This window comes from Piliocolobus tephrosceles, chromosome 5 (genome assembly GCF_002776525.5).
Source record: "Piliocolobus tephrosceles isolate RC106 chromosome 5, ASM277652v3, whole genome shotgun sequence".
NCBI lineage: Eukaryota > Metazoa > Chordata > Mammalia > Primates > Cercopithecidae > Piliocolobus > Piliocolobus tephrosceles.
This window is the reverse complement of record NC_045438.1, coordinates 97,690,468-97,710,029: the sequence shown is the minus strand read 5'-3', so window position 1 is coordinate 97,710,029 and position 19,562 is coordinate 97,690,468.

The window sequence follows — 19,562 nt, the reverse complement described above, 5'->3', positions numbered from 1 at the left end:
AAACCTCAGACACACTATGCCTGCCATCACTACCACAGGTATCCAAGGTCTGGCCCACTCTGTCCTACCAAAGCCTCACCACAACCTTCACTAACAACTGCAGTCTAAACCACTGAGGAACTTACAGATACCACTAATGCTGACTACAGCCAAGAAAGAAACCATATGAAGATTATACTACTACATTCACCCAGAATTAAAGAGGAGTCTACCCAATAAACGCTATAGATGCATCAATAGGAAAAATCTTTACCTACAAAAACCAATCTATAATATTGGAATCAGTGACTGTTACACCAGTTATGCAGATATTAAAATAAGAAAACAAGACATGTGAGAAAGCAAGAAAATATGACATCATAATTCTCCAGTAACAGATCCCAAAGAAAAGAAAATCTGTAAAATGACTGAAAAGAATTTTTAAAGTAATATTAAAGAAAATTAGTGAGATACAAGAGAACACAGATGAACAACACAAAGATGAGAAAAACAATTCATGATCTAGATGAGAAATTCAACAAAAAATTAGATATCATTAAAAAATATAAATCTTGGAAATAATGAATGAAACAAAAACAATTGAGAACCTCAACAATTGACTAGTTCGTTTTTCAGAAAATAAAATGTCTGAACCTGAAAATAGGACTTTTGAAATAACCCAGTCAGAAAATAAAAAAAAGAAAGTTAGTTGAAAGTTGAAAGACGTCTACAATGAGAATTACAAAACACAGTTCAAATAAATCAGAGATGACACAAACAAATGGAAAAACAACCCATGCTCAAGGAGAGGAAGAATCAATATAATTAAAATGGCCATACTGCCCATTGAATCTACAGATTAAATGCTATTTCTATCGAACCACCAATGACATTCTTCACAGAACTAGAAAAAGCTATTTTAAAATTCATATGGAACTAAAGATGTGCCCAAATAGCCAAGACAATCTTACACACAAAGAACAAAGCTGGAGGCACAAGGTTACCCAACTTCAAACTATATTACAAGCTACAGTTACCAAAACAACTTGATACTGGTACATAAACAGGCATATAGACCAATGGAACAGAATAGAGAGCCCAGAAATAATGCTGCACACCTACAACCATCTGATCTTCAGTAAAATTAACAAAAACAAGCAATGAGAAAAGAATTCCTCCATCAATAAATGGTGCAAGGATACATTGCTAGTCATATGCAGAAGATTGAAGCTGGAACCCTTCCTTACACCATATACAAAGATCAACTCAAAATGGATTAAAGACTTAAATGTAAAACTCAAAACTATAAAAACCCTGGAAGACAACCTAGGCAATACCATCTTGGACATAGGAATGGGCAAAGATTTTATGACTAAGACACCTAAAGCAATTGTAACAAAAGCAAAAATTGACAGTTGGAATCTAATTAAACTTAAGGGCTTCTACAGAGCAAAGAAAATTATCAAAAGAGTAAACACACAACCTACATAACAGGAGAAAAAATTTACAAACTATGCATCTGACAGAAATCTAACATCCAGCATCTATAAGAAACTTAAACAAATTTACAAGAGAAAACCCCATTAAAAAGTGGGCAGAGGACATGAACAGACACTTTTCAAAAGAAGACATACATGTGGCCAACAAGACTATGAATAAAAGCTCAATGTCACTGATTATTAGAGAAAGGCAAATCAAAACCATAGATAGATACCATTTCACACCAGTTAGAATGGCCATATTTAGAAGTCAAAAAATAACAGATGCTGGCGAGGTTGCATTGAGAAGGGAACACTTATACAACTGTCAATAGGAATGTAAATTAGTTCAACCATTGTGGAAAACAGTATGGCTATTCCTCAAAGAGGAATATAAAAAGAGAACTACCATTCACACCAGCAATCCCATTACTGGGTATATATTCCAAGGAAAATAAATCATTCTACTATAAAGACACATGAACATGAATGCTCACTGAAGCACTATTCACAATCACAAATACATGCAATTAACCTAGATAAAGGATATAACAATTGTAAATTGTACCCAATACCAGGGCACCCAGATATATAAAATAAATATTATTAAAGCTAAAAAAAGACATAGACCCAATACCATCATAGTTGGGGACAGCAACACCCCACTTTCAGCAATAGACAAATCACTCTGGCAGAAAATCAACAAAGAAACATTGGCTTATCTGCCCAACAGACCAAATGGACCTAGCAGACATTTATAGAATATGTCATCCAACAGCTGCAGAATATACATTTTTCTCATTAACACACAAAACAGTCTTCAGAATAGAATATGATTAAGCAACAAAACGGTGTCAACAAATGTTAAAAAAATTGATATTGTATTAAGTATCTTCTCAGACCAAAATAAAGTAAAACCATAAATCAATATAACAAGAGGAACTTTGGAAACTATAAAAATATATGAAATTAAATGCCTTGCTCCTGAATGACCATTATGTCAATAAATAAAGAAAAACAAAACATTCCTTGAAACAAATGAAAATGGAAACACAACATACCAAAACCTATGGGATACAAAAAAGTAGTGCTGACAGGGAAATTTATAGCAATAGATTTCTATACAAAAAATACTGAAAGATTTGAAATAAACAGCCTAATGATCCATCTCAAGAAAATAAAAAGCAAGAACACACCAAACCCAAAATTAGAAAAATAAATAAATATCAGAGTAGAAATCAATGAAATGGAGACTACATAACAATACAAAGAAGCAACAAAATCACAAGTATTTTTTAATTTTATTGATACATATTAGATATACATATTTTTGCACTACATGTGATTTGATATAATCATGTAATCAAGTCAGGGTGATGGGAATATCCATCATCTGAAATATTTATCTTTAAGCTAGAAACATTCAAATTATTCTCTGTTGGTTATTTCAAAATGTACAATCAATTAATGTTAACTTTAGTCACCCTACTGGTCTAGTGAACACCAGGTCTTAATTCTTCTAAATGTTTATTTATACCCATTACTCAACCTCTCTTCAACCCTCCCTTCCCCATACTCTTCCTTCCTCTAGGAACCAACAATCGACTTTCTATTTTAACTTTTGATCTTTCACATATGAATGAGAATATGTGATATTTGTCTTTCTGTGCTTAGCTGATTTCACTTAACATATTGACCTCTGGTTCCATTTATGTTGCTTCAAATGACAAACTTTTATTCTTTTTATGCCTGAATAATATCCTATTGTATATCAATAACATATTTGCTTTATCCTTTCTTCCGGTAATAGACATTGATATTGATTCCATATGTTTGCTGAATAATGCTGCAACAAACATGTCAGTGCAGGTATTTCTTTGGTATATTGATTTCTTTTCTTTTGGATGAGCACCCAGTAATGTGATTGCTCTATCACATGGCAGCTCTATTTTTAGTTCTTTGAGAAGCCTCCATACTGTTTTCCATAACAGCTGTACTAATTTACATGCCCACCAATGGTGTACCAACACTGGAGAAAGTTCTCCGTTTTCCACATTCTCACCAGTATCTGTCATTCCTTATTTTTTGATAAAAACCATTTTAATTGGAGTGAGGTGATATCTCATTGTAATTTTCATTTCACATTTCTCTGATAAGTGATTTTGAGCTTTTTTATTCATATAACTGTTGGCCATTTCTCTGTCTTTTTTGAGAAATGTTTATTCAGAAGTTTTGTCCACTTTCTTCATCTTTTCTTTTCTCCTTTTTGGCTGTTGATTTGTTTGAGCTACTTTTACATTCTTGCATCAATCTCTTGTCAGAATAGTTTACAAATATTTTGTCCCATTCTCTGAGTTGTCTCTTCACTTTATGATTGTTTTCTCTGCTGTGCAAACTTTTGAGCTTATGTAATCCCATTTGTCTATTTTTATTTTTGTTGCCTGTGCTTTTGAAGACTTACAAACATATTTGCTCAGACCAATGTCCTAAAGCATTTCTCCAAGTTTTCTCATAGCAGTTTCATAGTTTGAGGTCTTTGAGGTCATAGTTTTTTCATGGTGTGAGTCTTTAATCCATTTTGATTTCATTTTTTTTTTTTTTTTTTTTTGTATATGGTGAGAGACAGGGGTCTAGTTTCATTCTTCTACATATGGTTATACAGTTTTCCCAGCACCATTTATTAAATAAACTATCTTTTCCCCAGTGTATGAAATGAATTGGCTATAAATATATGTGTAGTTATATCTGTATTCTGTATTCTGTTCCATTGGTCTATATGCCAGTACCATGCTGATTTGGTTACTAAAATTTTGTAGTGTAAATTCAGGTATTCTGATTTGTATAGGTTTGTTCATTTTGCTCATGATTTTTGTTGTTGTTGTTTGTTTGTGTTTTTGAGGTATTTTGTGGTTCCATAAAATGTTAGAATTTATTTTTTCTGTTTTGTAGATAATATCATTGGTATTCTGATAGGAATTGAATTGAATCTGTAAAGTACTTTGGGAAGTTTTGTCATTTTCTCATAGACTATCCTTACTTTTTTATGTCCTTTTCAATTTCAACCTATCAGAGCTGCTGAGATTGCATTCTGGGTCTTTTATCTCAGCTAGATTATTCACACCTGTAAGTGTAAAGCACTGGCAGTCAACTTATAACCATAAAGTCAACTTCGTCTGAGATTTGACAACTACTTCTACAACAAGTAAAAGGCAGAGCCAAGAGTTACAGAGAAAAAGCATGTCCTGATGATATAATTTACCATGGTCAAGCTCTGACCAAAGCTAGACTTATTCCTGAACATATTGGTTAGCTGAGGCAATAAATTTTATTTTTGTTTGAGTCAGTTTGGTTTGGATCTTCATTCACTTGTAATCAAAAGACATCTAACCTTTACAACTTAGCTATAAAAAATGTCCTGTCCTTTTCTCTCCAGACAGCAGAAAATTTCGAAATAACCTTTCTTTAAACATTTTATTGCAAAACTATGATACGTTACAAAATTTAAAGCATTTGAAATCTAAGAAGAATGGCATTTCTGTGGAAATATTAAATGACTATCTCTGGAAAATTATAGTACTGCCCTGCCTGTTTTAAATTATGGTATAAAGTTCACAGCTGTATATTCTTCAATTACCTGAAATCTGAGAAGTCTGCTATTTAGGCTCTTAAACAAACCTATGTTTATTTCACTTTTGAGATAGTGAGAATGCTAAGAAGTAATCATTTTATTAAAAACAATAATTAGAGTTTACGTTTTATTTCTAAGTAAAAATATTTTCACAATTAAATAGTTCTTGTTTTCGAGTCTCACATTTTAGTGGAGAAGATGAACACATAAACCACTGAAATCAGTGGTTTGCTTTGATCTTTATGTTTTAAGGATTGCTCATTGAAATGTATTTACATCCTATTTATCTGAAAGCAAATGACAGCACTGATCAGTATTTAGAGGAATTTTTCCCACTATATAATGGACATCATTAGGAATTGCCCTGGAAACACTGTATTAGGTATAAATCAAATAGACTTTCAGACAGAAATTGCTTATTTGATGCTTTCTTAACCTCAAATTTTCTTCCCAGTCAATTATAACTTACACAGTCTTATTTGTATATGCCTTTTGAGCATCTACAAGGATTCCAATCTCACTAATCTACCTTCTTTCCTTTTGAAGATAGAGAAGGTAATAGAACTTGACCCTAGAAAGGAAACATAAAGTTGTAGAGTTTCCTTTTCTTTTCCTAATGAAGATTTGGGAAGCTTTTCTTAACTCTATTTTTTCACATGCTCCATAGTGTTTATGTAATAAAACTTTCAGTAGCAACCTAATTTTCACAATTGAGCAGATACAATGGAATTTGATACTCCTTTCAATCCTATTAATGACAAAAACTGCTGTTTACAACTGCACATATTATGTGCCAGGTATTGTTCCGGTATTTTTGCATACATTAACTTATGTAATTTTCATTACCACTCTATGAAGCAAAATGAGGTTAAGAACCTTGCCCAGTTCTCATGGCTGCTCAGTGGCAGAGTGGTATAGCCACCCAGTCTATTAAGACCCTTGCTCTTAACCATAGCACACACTGCCTCTCTGCATTGAAGGGCTGTGTTGAAAAGAGGACCATCAAGTAATTAGAATTCTGCTAGACCCTCTCACTTCTATTTTCCAGGCCAAAAAAAAAAAAAAAAAAAACACACACACTCCATGCAACTCTAATCTTATTCTAGAACTAATTCCATTGTTCCATTGTTGTTCTAGATGTTCTAGAACTAATTCCATTGTTCAGTCCCAATGACAGGACAGCAGAAGAACCATCAACTCATCCTTGCATAGCTATGAAATGTTTAATCCTGATTCTAATTTCCCTCTCTCTAGGTGACATTTAAAATGTCTGCTAACCAAATATGCTTGATATTTTGTTTTAAATAGCAGTTTAAAATATGCAGGCAAGGTTATAAAGTAATCCCCAAACATTTTTCGTAACAGAGTCATTAAGGTTTCCTTAATTAGATGAAAAGTGACAAGTGCGAAATACATTACACATTTTGGTATCTAACAGCTATATTAACACATTGTATATCTCAATTAGTTCAGAATACGGAATATTTATTTGTAATTAGAACTTAATTTCTTATTCATGTATATCTATATTAAAGATGTGCAGGATAAGAAATACCGACTGAGTTACTATGAATTGCAATACATTTGAAATCCTAGAGGATTTTAAATATTAGAAAAACAAAGTGCATTTTTGAATCAGGAAAAAAAAACTAAGTCAATTTCCTGTCCCCACACTCAGAGACTAACCAGTAGATCAGTATTCCATGGCACAATTTCTGAATTTAATTTCTGACCTTAAAAAAAGGAAAGGTTATAGTCTTTTACCCACCCTACCAAACCCTAGCTATATTGTCAGATGTTTGCTAAACTTTAAGAAATTAGCATATTTTATATTTTTGATATTTTTACCTGCTATAAGTCATAGAGGCAATAAAGAAATGAAACTGATGAAGCACAATGTTTAGAGGTTGAAATAACGGTGGAGAGATTTGGGCTCCATTGTCTCCAACTGTGGTGGTAGACAAGTCACTTGGCCTAATTGAGGCTTAATTTTCTCATCTGTAAAATGACGGTAAAAATACTTCCTTTTCTAAATACTTCACAGGATTATCAGGAACAGTACATGAAATAATGTTTCTGAATGGGGCCTGTAAATTTTCAAGAGCTAGACAGAATTAGTCATAACTACTCTATGGGTTTTCTAGGAGGAGTTGCAGGTCAGAACCAGTTGGGGAGGCTGTGTATTGCACAAAAGTATCATATCACATCACATAGATTTCTATATGAATGCCAGTAATTCTCCAGCAAAAGGTGATAGAGAATCTTGTTCTAATAACTTCTGCATGTTATGACAATTTTCCAATAGGAAGGAGTTCTTTTACTAATTCTTACAAAGACCCTTTGTGTTGTGATAGAGGAAGCATTTTCCTGGCTTCTTGTCTCTTCCTTTCTCCAGTTCAATATTCATGCTGCAGTCTGATATCATTCCTAAAATGCAAGCTTGATAATGTTATTTTTCTGCCAAAATCCCAACCATGTCTCCTCAATTGCCTCCAGAATAAAGTGCAAATTTCAAAATTTGACAAAGCTCTTGGCCCCTTGTCATCACCCTAATCTCCTCTCTCTCTGCTCTTAGCCAGCTCCAGCTTTACTCCAGTGTGTGGAGAGACCCACAGTCCCTTAAACAGCATGCGTTTTCTCACCTCTGAGCCTGAGGAATTACCTTCTTCCTGACACATCCTTCTGCTTCTCCATCACTCTAGGTGGTTTAAATGCCACCTCATATTTCACCTCCTCTAAGAAGCCACCCCTAATCTAAACTCAACCCTGTAAAAATCTTTGTCCCTTTGTTCTTTTGTAGTTACCTGTTAAGCCATTTGACTCCCTCAAGTCGATAATGAGCAACTGAAGGACAGAGAGTGTGTACAACTTGCCTTTGCACCTGGCACAAACTAGACCCTGCATACATTTGCTGAATGAAACAGAGTCTAGCTTTTAGTGGTCGATCTTCTGCTTATTTGCTTTGTGATTTTTGAGCAGACCTTTTAATCTCTAATTTTCCTGCTAGTAAAATGGAAGTGTTAATTAGTCAATCCATAGAGGATTTTGGTAGTTCTACGTTTCTATAAATCTGAAATACAGCTTATCTTAAAATCAAAGAAACAATTTAGTAAATGCTGTTATTATCCAGATAATAACTTCATGTATTTGAACATAGCATAGGTTCCTAATAGTGCCATAAATGTGAGAACTATAAATAGCAACAACTAAAACATGAACCTGATTTAATTTCTGCAAAGAAATATTTTGTTCTTTTCTATCTAAATGAGAACATGTAAAAAAGTTTTATATTCTAAGAATATTTTTAATTAAAATATTTGAACCAACTTTTGAATCCCGTCTAATCTCAGCTGTTACTATATTCGGGATGTTTATTAAATTGGAGTGCAAAACCCAATGGAAGGGCACTCACATCTTCGTCTCTTATTGCTAAGTTTAAAAAGCAACAGCCCAAATACCATAGCAGTTGCTTATTATTGTACAATTGTCCCTCAGTATCTGAGGGAAATTGGTTCCAAAATATACACACTTATCCCCTCCCCCACTACCCCATAAATATCAAAATCTTTCGATGCTCAAGTCCCTGAATTAAAATGGCAGTGTTTGCATATAACCTAGTCACATCCTCCTGTATACTTTAAATCATCTAAAATATCATCACAAATATTTACATAGCATTTGCATTATATCAGGTATTATAAGTAACACATAGGTATTTCATACAATGCAAATGTTATGTAAATATTTGTTACACTGTATTGGTTTTAAAATGTATATTATTTTTTATTGTTACATTGTTATTTTTTATTGCTTTTCCCCAGATATTTTCCATTGGCCTTAGTTGAATCTGTCCTGTGGCTATGAGGGCCTATTGTAATGGCAGGTTTTATTTATGTGCATCTACAATTATAACCTAACATGCAATTCAGGTTTACCATTCCCTGGACATGTTGCAGATAGAGTTGTCCATTGCAGGAAATAAGGTCACAAAAGCACAATGAGATTTACCAGAACTAAAACCAAAGATGTTAGAGAAACTCCAATATCTCAAATCATTACAGAAGTAATGAGAGTTCAAAATTAATTAAATGAATTAAAACAGTTCAAAAGTTTGGTTTTACAATCAGCAATATTTTCATTCCCCCCAAAATTGTGATTTTCTTTTAACTGCTGTAGACATTTGACTTGGTTATAAATGAAACAAAGTCAAATAAAAATAAAATATATGGGGGCTATTCTTAAACTTTTACTGAGACCATGGTAACAATTTGAATGCTAGCATCGATTGCCAACCAGGTCTACCCAGTTCCCCTATCATGAGCTCTTTCATTAAGTCATCTCTGACCTTGTCTGTTGGATATAATAGAAGAGAGAAGACAGCTGACTATATAGGCTTATTGAGGGTTTATGATTTCCTCACTTAGGTTTTGTACTTTGTAAGAAAGGGTCTTATAAGTCATTATACACCAGAACATACATGTAGGAGAACATGTAGCCTTAGAAATACGTTAGACTTTTTTTTTCAAAAAATTTAAAATCTTTTATTTTTTGCTGCTGAAATGGAAAAGGAGGAGAAATGTTTTGGTGGCTGAAACTCAAATACACACAAAGTTAGTGTGTGTGCGTGTATGTTTATTTCCTTCTTAAAAGTTAATATCCCTAAATGAGAAGGTTTTCAACAAATGATCATGGCAATGGCAATGAAAATGCTTGGCAAGTGAAAATCAATTATTTTACAGTGGTTTAACATTTTCCAAATATCAAATATAATAGGTGCTTGACATTGTACATAATTCACTGGATCTTTATTTCATTTTTACAACAAATTTATGGATTAAGCTTCAGGGTAAATTACTTCAACACACAATCTGAAACTGTTCTGGGAATGTGGAATGAAGAGCTGTACTATTATCTCATTAATTTCAAAGTCAATATGCAATAGTCAAGTGCCAGCTCCTCCTGGGCAGTAGTGTCTTAAGCTTAATCATCTTGAGGATTCTGTGCTGTGAGCAGAGCAGTGTATCGTTAAGATGTGGGTGGAAGTGGCAGTAAAAGAAAGAGTTACTGGAGTTTGGAGATGGGGATAGGAAAGAAAGAAGTGAATCACAGAGGGAAGTTGTAAAAGATGCTAAAGCCCATGTGCCCTACATTTTAATATACTGACCAATAATATCACGTATCTAATGTTGATCAGTGTTTTTTAGCATGTTCCCTTGGAAACATATAGGACATGAATGCTTCTACGACCCCCACCAATTGTGATACATCATATTGAGTGTGATTCCCAGAGGAATCCATTATTTTCTGTGTATTCTTGTAATAAAATATTTTGTTGAGGTTTTCTTTCTGTAGATTATATGATGATAATAATACAGGAAGTTTTTTCCCAAAAGAAAAATTTAGAGCATAAGATTGAATTTGAGTTTTTAAACTATACATATACACTTTCCACATTCATGAGATTAAAATGCACCCCCATGGATGATATGGTCCCAGACTGAGAATTATAGATTTGCTGGATGTTTAAGAAGCAAAATGTACCATAGAGAATGACATTGAAAAAGGAAATATAACTGAGCTACATTTGATTTAGAGCTATTCATTAATAAAACCTTTGAATCATTAAGAAATTCATCTCATGTGAAATGAATACAAATCCACTGGCTGTACCAGGAGCCACAGGCAGTTTTAAAAGATTCAGCCTGTTGATATGAGAAACTGTATACAAATATAGGGATAAGAGTAACTGTTGGTAGACGTAATTGAAAACAATCTACAACAAATAGTTAAATATTAGTACCACGCCTCTACTGCCACATCTACCATCTTACCTGTATCTGTGCCCATGTGTCTGCCTTCCCTCATGTTACTACTGATGGATGGTCCTATACCTAACAAAGTTCAACACCTTCCACTCAACTTTCACCTACTCAAGGTCATTGGTTCATGTTTTTTCTTCTTTTCCTTGCATTATGAATTTTTCCTCTCCACTATGTAACCCCATTTGGTAAACACAATTTCTCTCCACTTAAAAAACAACCAAACAAAAATGTATCTCCTGAATCCATATCTCCTTCCAGACACTTTTCATTTCTTTGTTACCATTGATTGCAAAACTCCCCAAAATTATTTATGTGTGCTATCTTTAATTCCTTTAACCTATCCTCTTTTGATCCCACTCCAATCAAGTTCTTGCTAAAATCCTTCCATTGAAACAGCCCTTCACTCTGTCACCACGTACTCCACTCCTCAATGCAAAATACAATTCTCTGTTGTCATCTTGCTTGATTTATCAGGAACATTTGGCTCAATTGATCTCTCCCTCCACCTTGAAACACTTTTGTCCCCCTCTTGGCTTCCAGGACAATGCACTCCTGATTTTCCTCTTTTCACCAGCTGCTCCTTTTTAGTCTCCTTTGTTGATTTCTCCCCATTTCCTCAGTCTTTACTCACATCTTGCAACTTTAAATACCATCTATATTCTGAAAACTTGAACACTTTTATCTTCAACCCAGACCTCTTTCCCAAACTCTAGACTAAATCAAATGCCACCCACTCCCCCTACTCCACCCAGCCCGAAATCTCTACTTGGATATCTAATCAGAATCTCAAGCAAACATGTCCAAAAGTGAACTGCTAATCTTGCCCCTAAATGATCCTCCCACAGACTTCCCATCTCAGTAGACGACGTCTTTCCAGTTGCTCTGGCCAAAAATTTGCAATCATCTTAGGCTCTCTCTTTCTCTCAAAATCCTCACTGTTTCTTCTCAAATCCCATTTGCTCTTTATTTAAATAATTTATTCATAATTTGAATACAATTTACTACCATCTTTCTTAGCTACATTACTCTAAGTAGAATCTACTCTTGCTTCCTCATGGTCTATTCTCACTATAGTAGAGAGAGGGATTTTTTTTTTTTTTTTTTTTTTTTTTAATAGGGAGTGCTGCTCTGTCACCCAGGCTGGAGTGCAGTGGCGCGATCTCGGCTCACTGCAAGCTCCTCCTCCCGGGTTCACGTCATTCTCCTGCCTCTCAGCCTCCTGAGTAGCTGGGACTACAGGCGCCCGCCACTACGCCCTGCTAATTTTTTGTATTTTTATTAGAGACGGGGTTTTACCGTGTTAGTCAGGATGGCCTCGATCTCCTGACCTCTTGATCTGCCCGCCTCGGCCTCCCAAAGTGGTGGGATTACAGGCATGAGCCGCCGCATCCGGCCCAGGGACGTTTTTTTTTTAATGTTAAGTAAGATGATCTCACTCCTCTGTTTAAAATTCTTCAGTGATGACCTGTTTCACTCAGAATAGGAGTAATAACATACACATAGGTACTCTATAAATAGGTATGAACCATTTTCTTTGTTTTAAAATATAGTTAATTCTATATGCCAATTGAAATGTATTTTATGATGAGATATGAGATTTAAACATATTTTTCTTATAAATTACTAATTATTTCTCTCCACAGCAGCCTTGGGTGAAACTAAATTGTGATGTTTCTTTTGTTCTGTCATAATATCACTTAGTATTAGATTCTGTCTTTCCCTCTTCCTGCGTCATGCTTTTAAATTTATTTTTTAAAAAGGAAATCAGTATATTTATGCTTTAACAAAGGATAGAGCTAGTCATCCCATTTTCTTTTTATGCACAACTTTCTCATTCTTCCCAGTTTATTTCTGTATATGCATGCCAACTCACTCACATACTACATCCTGGTCAGATGAATGATAAGAAGTAGCGTCTCTTTCATACTTTTATGTCTAGACTCTTTTCTATGTACTATTTCTACTTAGATTTGCTACTAGAATTTTGGGATTTCTGACATGATGCTTGAGACATGATATATATAAGGTAAAATATTCCTTTCTTTAATGCTTAGGACTGAAGTGTCAGATTTATTTATTTATTTATTTTTCACATTTTTGAATATCTGTATTAGGTTGAGCATCCCAAACCTAAAAATCCAGAATCCAAAATGCTCCAAAGAGTATTCATTTTGAGTACTATGTTGGTGATCAAAATTTTAGGATTTTGGAGCATTTCAGATTTTGTAGATTCAATCTGTATCTCCTTCCCTCGAATTGGCCACTAATTATGTCTGCTGTCTTTGTGTTGAACCTTGTTTTATCACACTTTCTAATTCTATTTGATTGTCTGCTGTTGGTGCCTGTCACTCCTGAGGTGAGGCTTCCCCCTGTTTTAATGACATCTGAACACTCCCTACTCCATACTCCACAACTGAACAATGATGCCAGCCTCTGAACATATATTTTTTTAATGGGAGTAAATTTGGACTTTTGAAACTAATTTTATAGTTTTTCCTTCATTTTTTGCTTAAAATGTTTCATTTCAAGTTTGTCAGTGTTCTCTTATAATTTGGGGACAATTATTGACATTTTTAAAAATAAGAACATTTTATTTCTTGTCATTCAAATCTTCTTATACTCTGTTATTTTCTCTAAATTGGTAACATGTTTCTTATTAGAGGCAAATGTGGATGTTTGTAAATTAATTGCTATTGTGAATTAGAGTTCTTTTTCATTGCATTTATAGGTGATATTTGGAATGACAGTCTTTGTGACTTGGAAACTTTTCTGGGAAAATTTATTTAGTATTTTGGCATCTTTTATAATTCTTCATTATGAAATAATTTTTAAACTAGTCTTCATAATGTAATATATGTCATAATTTTGTCTTTTGCTGTATTTATATGCTTTGTTTATTTTGGCTATTTAAGAACTTTTGCATAACAAAGACTTGTAGAAAAAAGAATTTTATAAAAAATTATATAAATGCTTATTAAGATTTAAAATTTATTTTTAATACTATGTTCTAAAATTGTATATGTTGTGTGTGTATGTTTACGATATGGTTTGGTTGTATCACCACCCAAATATATTGAATTGTAATTCCCATAATCCCCACATGTCGTGGGAAGGACCTGATGGGAAGTGATTGAATCATGGAAGTTGTTACCTTCATGCTGTTTTTGTGATAGTGAGTTCTCACAAGATCTGATGGTTTTGTAAGGGAATTTTCTCCCTTTTGCTCTGCACTTCTCCTTCCTGCCATGATGTGAAGAAGGACATGTTTGCTTCCCCTTCTGCAATGACTGTAAGTTTCCTGAGGCTTCTTCAGCCCTGCAGAACTGTGAGTCAATTAAACCTCTTTTCTTTATAAATTACCCAATCTTGGGTATTTCTTCATAGCAGCATGAGAATAGACTAATACAATTTTTCAGATTATCTAAAGTATAGGACATACATACACTAACCATGTTATTTCCTCACCTCCCCTAAACATCACAATGCATTCCTTGAATTATGGATGAATGTATTCCTTGAAATATAAATTAATGTATTCCTTGAATTAGAAAATTTAAAAATTAATGGGAAAGGGACTTGGTATAATGACTATTTTTCACCATTAGTGTTGTATTTTCTTCTATCACAGTGTCAAGACATACACTTGGAAATTGAACAAGCATAACCTTTATTATGGAGCACTTGGCTCCATCCTTAGAATAAGAGAAGCTTCAAGAAGAAGGTTGGCTTCAGAAAGCCTGAAAGAGGTGGAACTAGCATGAATATGTTTCTCTGAAACTGAGAAATGTATAACCCCATTGCACTCAGAATGAAAGCAATAAAACTTAGTAGCAAAATAATAGCCAGACTCACAGGTTTAGACTTTATTTTTTAACCCAAGGCTACTGGAGAAAGGTTAATGCTAATGAAGATAATCTCATAAGCAGAACACTCAGAATAGAAATGGGGAAACTTAGAGAGCAAGCCCAAGGAAAACAGTGGATTTCCTCATTGAACTCTTAATGTAATTCTATGAACATAGTACGCTAAGTACAGGAATGGGTTGAAATAAGAATCAGTAAAGATGTTTGCACAGGAAATATCCCTGGTTAGGGCACAAACACACACACACACACACACACACACAAACATTCATGCATGCAAATGTATCTTGATAATTCCGCTTATGCTAGGCTAGAAAAGCATTTCTTTAACATTCAACATGTGCTGATAGAGCCAGACACCAAAAAACTTACAGAGTGAGAGGTTACAGCCCTGAGATATAAGATTTGCTAAGGAAAATCCAAATACAGATCTTCTTAAGTAACAATTTTAATAGTCTATGTTTTGTATTATAACACTTTTTGTATTATAGGATTACAATATTATTTTTTGTATTATAACATTTTAAGATGTTAAAAAATAGCTATTAACCTGAAAGTAAGGTTGATTATAAAACACATTGCTTCCTCATCACCACTGATATTAAAAAATAATCAATGGACAGCACTGGCATTCATATTAAATCAAGTTAAACATAGGCACAATCTACCTCCTTTCCTCAGTTCTGCCAGTGTCACTAAAGTTGGCTTTTCCAAAGTTTACATAACGTCACAAACTGAGACATTGGTCATCCTTCCTTCAAGTACTCAGTGCAAAAATGTTTATTTTACATCTTTAAGTATAACTTTGATTTTGGGAAGATAAATGGAGAATTTGGGGGAGGGTTCTGTGTAAAGAAAAATATTTTTAAAACATACTTCATTTTAAGATTTTTAAGAAGAACTATCCAAAAATTATAGCACAATAATAAGCTGATACATTGTTTTGTCTAAATAAATCCATTTGCCGCAGCACTGATTCTAGGATATCTTCCAAAGCTACAGATCTTTGGTGTTTCCCTTGGTGCACGCATGTGCATCTGCTGTGCCAGTGTGCTGTACTGCTTTGACTCAAATGTCCTCCATATCCAGGCATTAAGTCACTATACTGGACATGCACCACTGGAATGCTGTGGCCTACATAACGTGTATGTGGTTTACATTTTCAGTAACTGGGAGGCAATTTAATTGTCTGACTCAATTACAGTAAGTAAGAGCCAGACTGCCAACTCTTCATTCACCTCACTGAAAACAAATGCCTCAAAGTCAAGCCAAATTCTCGAAGGAGAAGCTGGGTCAACAAAGCTGTTGCTGAGGCACGTGTGTTCCAGTCTGTATTTTGAGAAAGTTGTTGGTTTTCCTTGATCCTTTATTTCCAACTCTGGATCTCCGAAGCTGGTCAAACTCTAGGATAAACAGTGCAATTGAGTTTGACTCATAGCTGAATGGGGATTCTATTTTGGGCAACTGCTACTTAGATTAAAGCCAAAAGAAATAGTACCCAGTAGGAGGAACCATAATGAAACTGGGTTTTGATTAAGATGGAAAGTGTACATTTTCCAAGCAGCATTGATATGCTAGAATTCCACTGTGGTCTTAATCTCTGGTGCAGAGGAGTAGCTTGGACTCTTGGGACTGGACTCTTGGGACTAGACTACCTCATGTCTTCTATGGTTAACTGCCTGAAGATTAGTTTGCCAAGTGACTCCATCTTTGACATGCCACAACTGGCTTCTGACAAGAAGGTTGGGGTATGCCTCACTACAGAGCTGACATGTGTCCAGAAACAGCCCAAGTGTCTATGAGAAACAACTCTTTTAACTCTGTTTCTAATGAGCTAAAGGAATCTGTACAAATCTCTGTGGGATTTGCCAAGCAGTAGGTGTTAGATTTTGTCATCCCTTCTTTGGAAACTATGTAAAAGATAATCAGTAGGGGTGGTGATCAAGGCTGCCATTCACTGTGATAAGTCCTAGAAAAATTAAGAAAAATTCTAGTAAGAAAAGGAAAGCCGTAGTGAGAGATCTATTTTTTTAATCTATCAACTCTGAAAGCAAGTAATTCTTCAATATTTATAGTAACTGTGAGAAACCATATAAATTAATAGGCACTCCTCAGCAGTAAACCACTGACATATCTTAAAAGTTGTAATGATTATGATAGAAAATTGTTCTTCTTTTACTCACAAGCTGAATTTATTCAGTTAAAGGAAGACTCAGAGTGGAGCAGAAGAGAAGGCCGGGAGAGAAAACTCTGACCTGAGACCAAAGCTATTTTGTTTTCATTTTTACATGCATTTTATTTGGTAAAATACAAATAACATAAAATTTATCATCTTAACCTTTTTTAATGTGTGCAGTTGAGTAGTGTTAAGTACATTCACATTGTTATGCAAGTACAGTCCAGAACTCTTTATTTTGGAAAACTAAACATTTTATCCATTAAACAACAACTCCCTGCTGTTTTGTTTTCAAATATTTTAGAAATCATTATGCTTATGAGTACAGAACAAATAATTTCTATTTTTTTAACCCACTAAGATACCAACAGGTACTGTGGAAGGCTTTTTGCTTACTACCTGCTCAATGTATTTGAGGGAGTTAAAACACTTCCAAATGTAAGTCCACCTAGTTCGTTTTTTGTTTCTATTTTATCGGTGTCTTTAGGATGATATGGCTATGTTTGAAAGATCGATGGATCAGGAATTATTATTTCAGTCTCATGACAGTATGTTTTTTCAATAAATACAATGTAAAGATGATGTAATGATGTGAGATAAACTCTTTAACTGATTATGGCATTATACATCACCATCAAGGGATTAAAAGACAGTCTATTTTATAAACAAAATGTTAATCAACAGTGTCTGGCTCTTTCAAAGTCTTCACTTGCTTTCCACACAGTACATTTTAAAAATAGTATCTCATAATTTTCTAATAACTAATTCATTAAGAAATTTTCTTTTGGAAATCTTATACCTTGAAAGATACTCTTTTAAAAAATGGTTCACATAGTTGTTGGGGCTGGTAAGGATAGGGAAGTGTGGTGGAGGATAGTGGCCCTGGCATAGGATCTAAATAGATTTGGGCCCAGCCTCTGTCACTTTGTAACTGTTGGTTATATCTTTCCTTTTCTACTTAGTTTGTCTATAAAATGAAAAAAAAAATATGAAATAATGCATGTAAAGTTCAGCATAGTGCATGACACATAGGAAACAGTTAATAGAAGTCACTGATTATTACTACTGTCCTAAAAATAAGAAAAATGGGTACATACATACACACAGTGTCCTTTATTCCATTTACCAATGTAGAAGATTGAAGTACTTCTTTAAAATATGATGCAAAGACCTCCAGTATCTTTGTTCTTAGACACAGTCTAGAAAATACTTGGCAAGTAAAATGTGGAACCACCTATGGTTCCTAGTTTCCTACTTCCCAGAAGACCCCATTCTCCTCACTGCTGAGGGCTAATATTTTAAATACAAATAGTATCAGCTTCCTCTTACTGTATTTTATGAATTATTTCCCTTCTATTCCCTTCCTCTCTCTTCTCCTCTCTAGAAAGAAGACTGAGATGTGTTGGTGGGCTTCTCAAGATCCCTAGCAATGGCAGAAGGCTGACATGAGTTGTCCATAGTCCAGGTACACTGAGTAGGACTGCAAAATCAGTGCTAACAGCTGCCAATCCTTCTTCATCTTAATGTTAAGATGAAAATGTTTTTGGAGGAATATACTTTAAATTCTGGGTGGTAACAACATCTTTTAAAAAGATTATTTGTGTATTTTTAATATTTTGGCAACGAATATGTCACTTCTATAACCAGAAATAATAAACATTTAAAGAAAAGAAAGAAAGAAATTGATAGTATGATTAAGACAGTGCTCATCCAGTGAAGGAATCATTTGTTTCCTTTCTGCTGTTTCTACCACAATTTTTAAGAATCTTGACTACATGGAGATGTAGATGACTTGGACATCTGGGTTACGCATTTTATTGTTGTCATTCCTCGTGACACTTCTGACAACTTCCCTTAGGCATAAAAAACTCTATGAAGTACATTGACAAATGACATACACACACACACACACACACACACACACACACACACGTATGTATATGATTGTTCAAATATATATATATATTTATTTATATTTCCTTCCTGGAGTTTCTACAACTTGTAAATTAAATTGAAAATGTACAAATTATTTCCTTTATTTGTCTGCTTTTTGGCCTGAGAGGTTTTCTCACATATTTACTTTTTCTTTCTATTCATATGACGTTTGAGAATGTTGCATGCTTAGGCTTGTATCTTATCTTCTATAGAAGCCTTTGGTATGTCAGATAAATTTCTCTTGTTCACATGGAGTGTATTTCAGTGGCATGACCCATTGATGTATACAGTTAAAAAGAGTAAACATAGTGGCACTCAAAGCACTTTCTGAAAATAACATGTTGAAAATGAAATTGATAATATATTTTAAATTTACTTAGAAGAGCAATATCTCTGGTACATGGACATATTTTTCTTGAGTGGAATTTTTCTAAATTTCTGTATATCTATTTTAAGAAATTAGAACATTTACAACTTCCTTAGTGAGAAAAAAAGTTAATTTCATATACTACTTATTCCATATGCCTCTGTTATGTCAAAATCTCTAACATTTTATTTTTTTGGTCCAGTCAGCTATGTCAGGAAACACATCAGTTCACGACACAGGAACAATCCTTGAGTCTATTTTCTTGTACTGCTTTTAATTTTTTTTTTCCCTTTGCGAGTCAAGGATATCAGTTT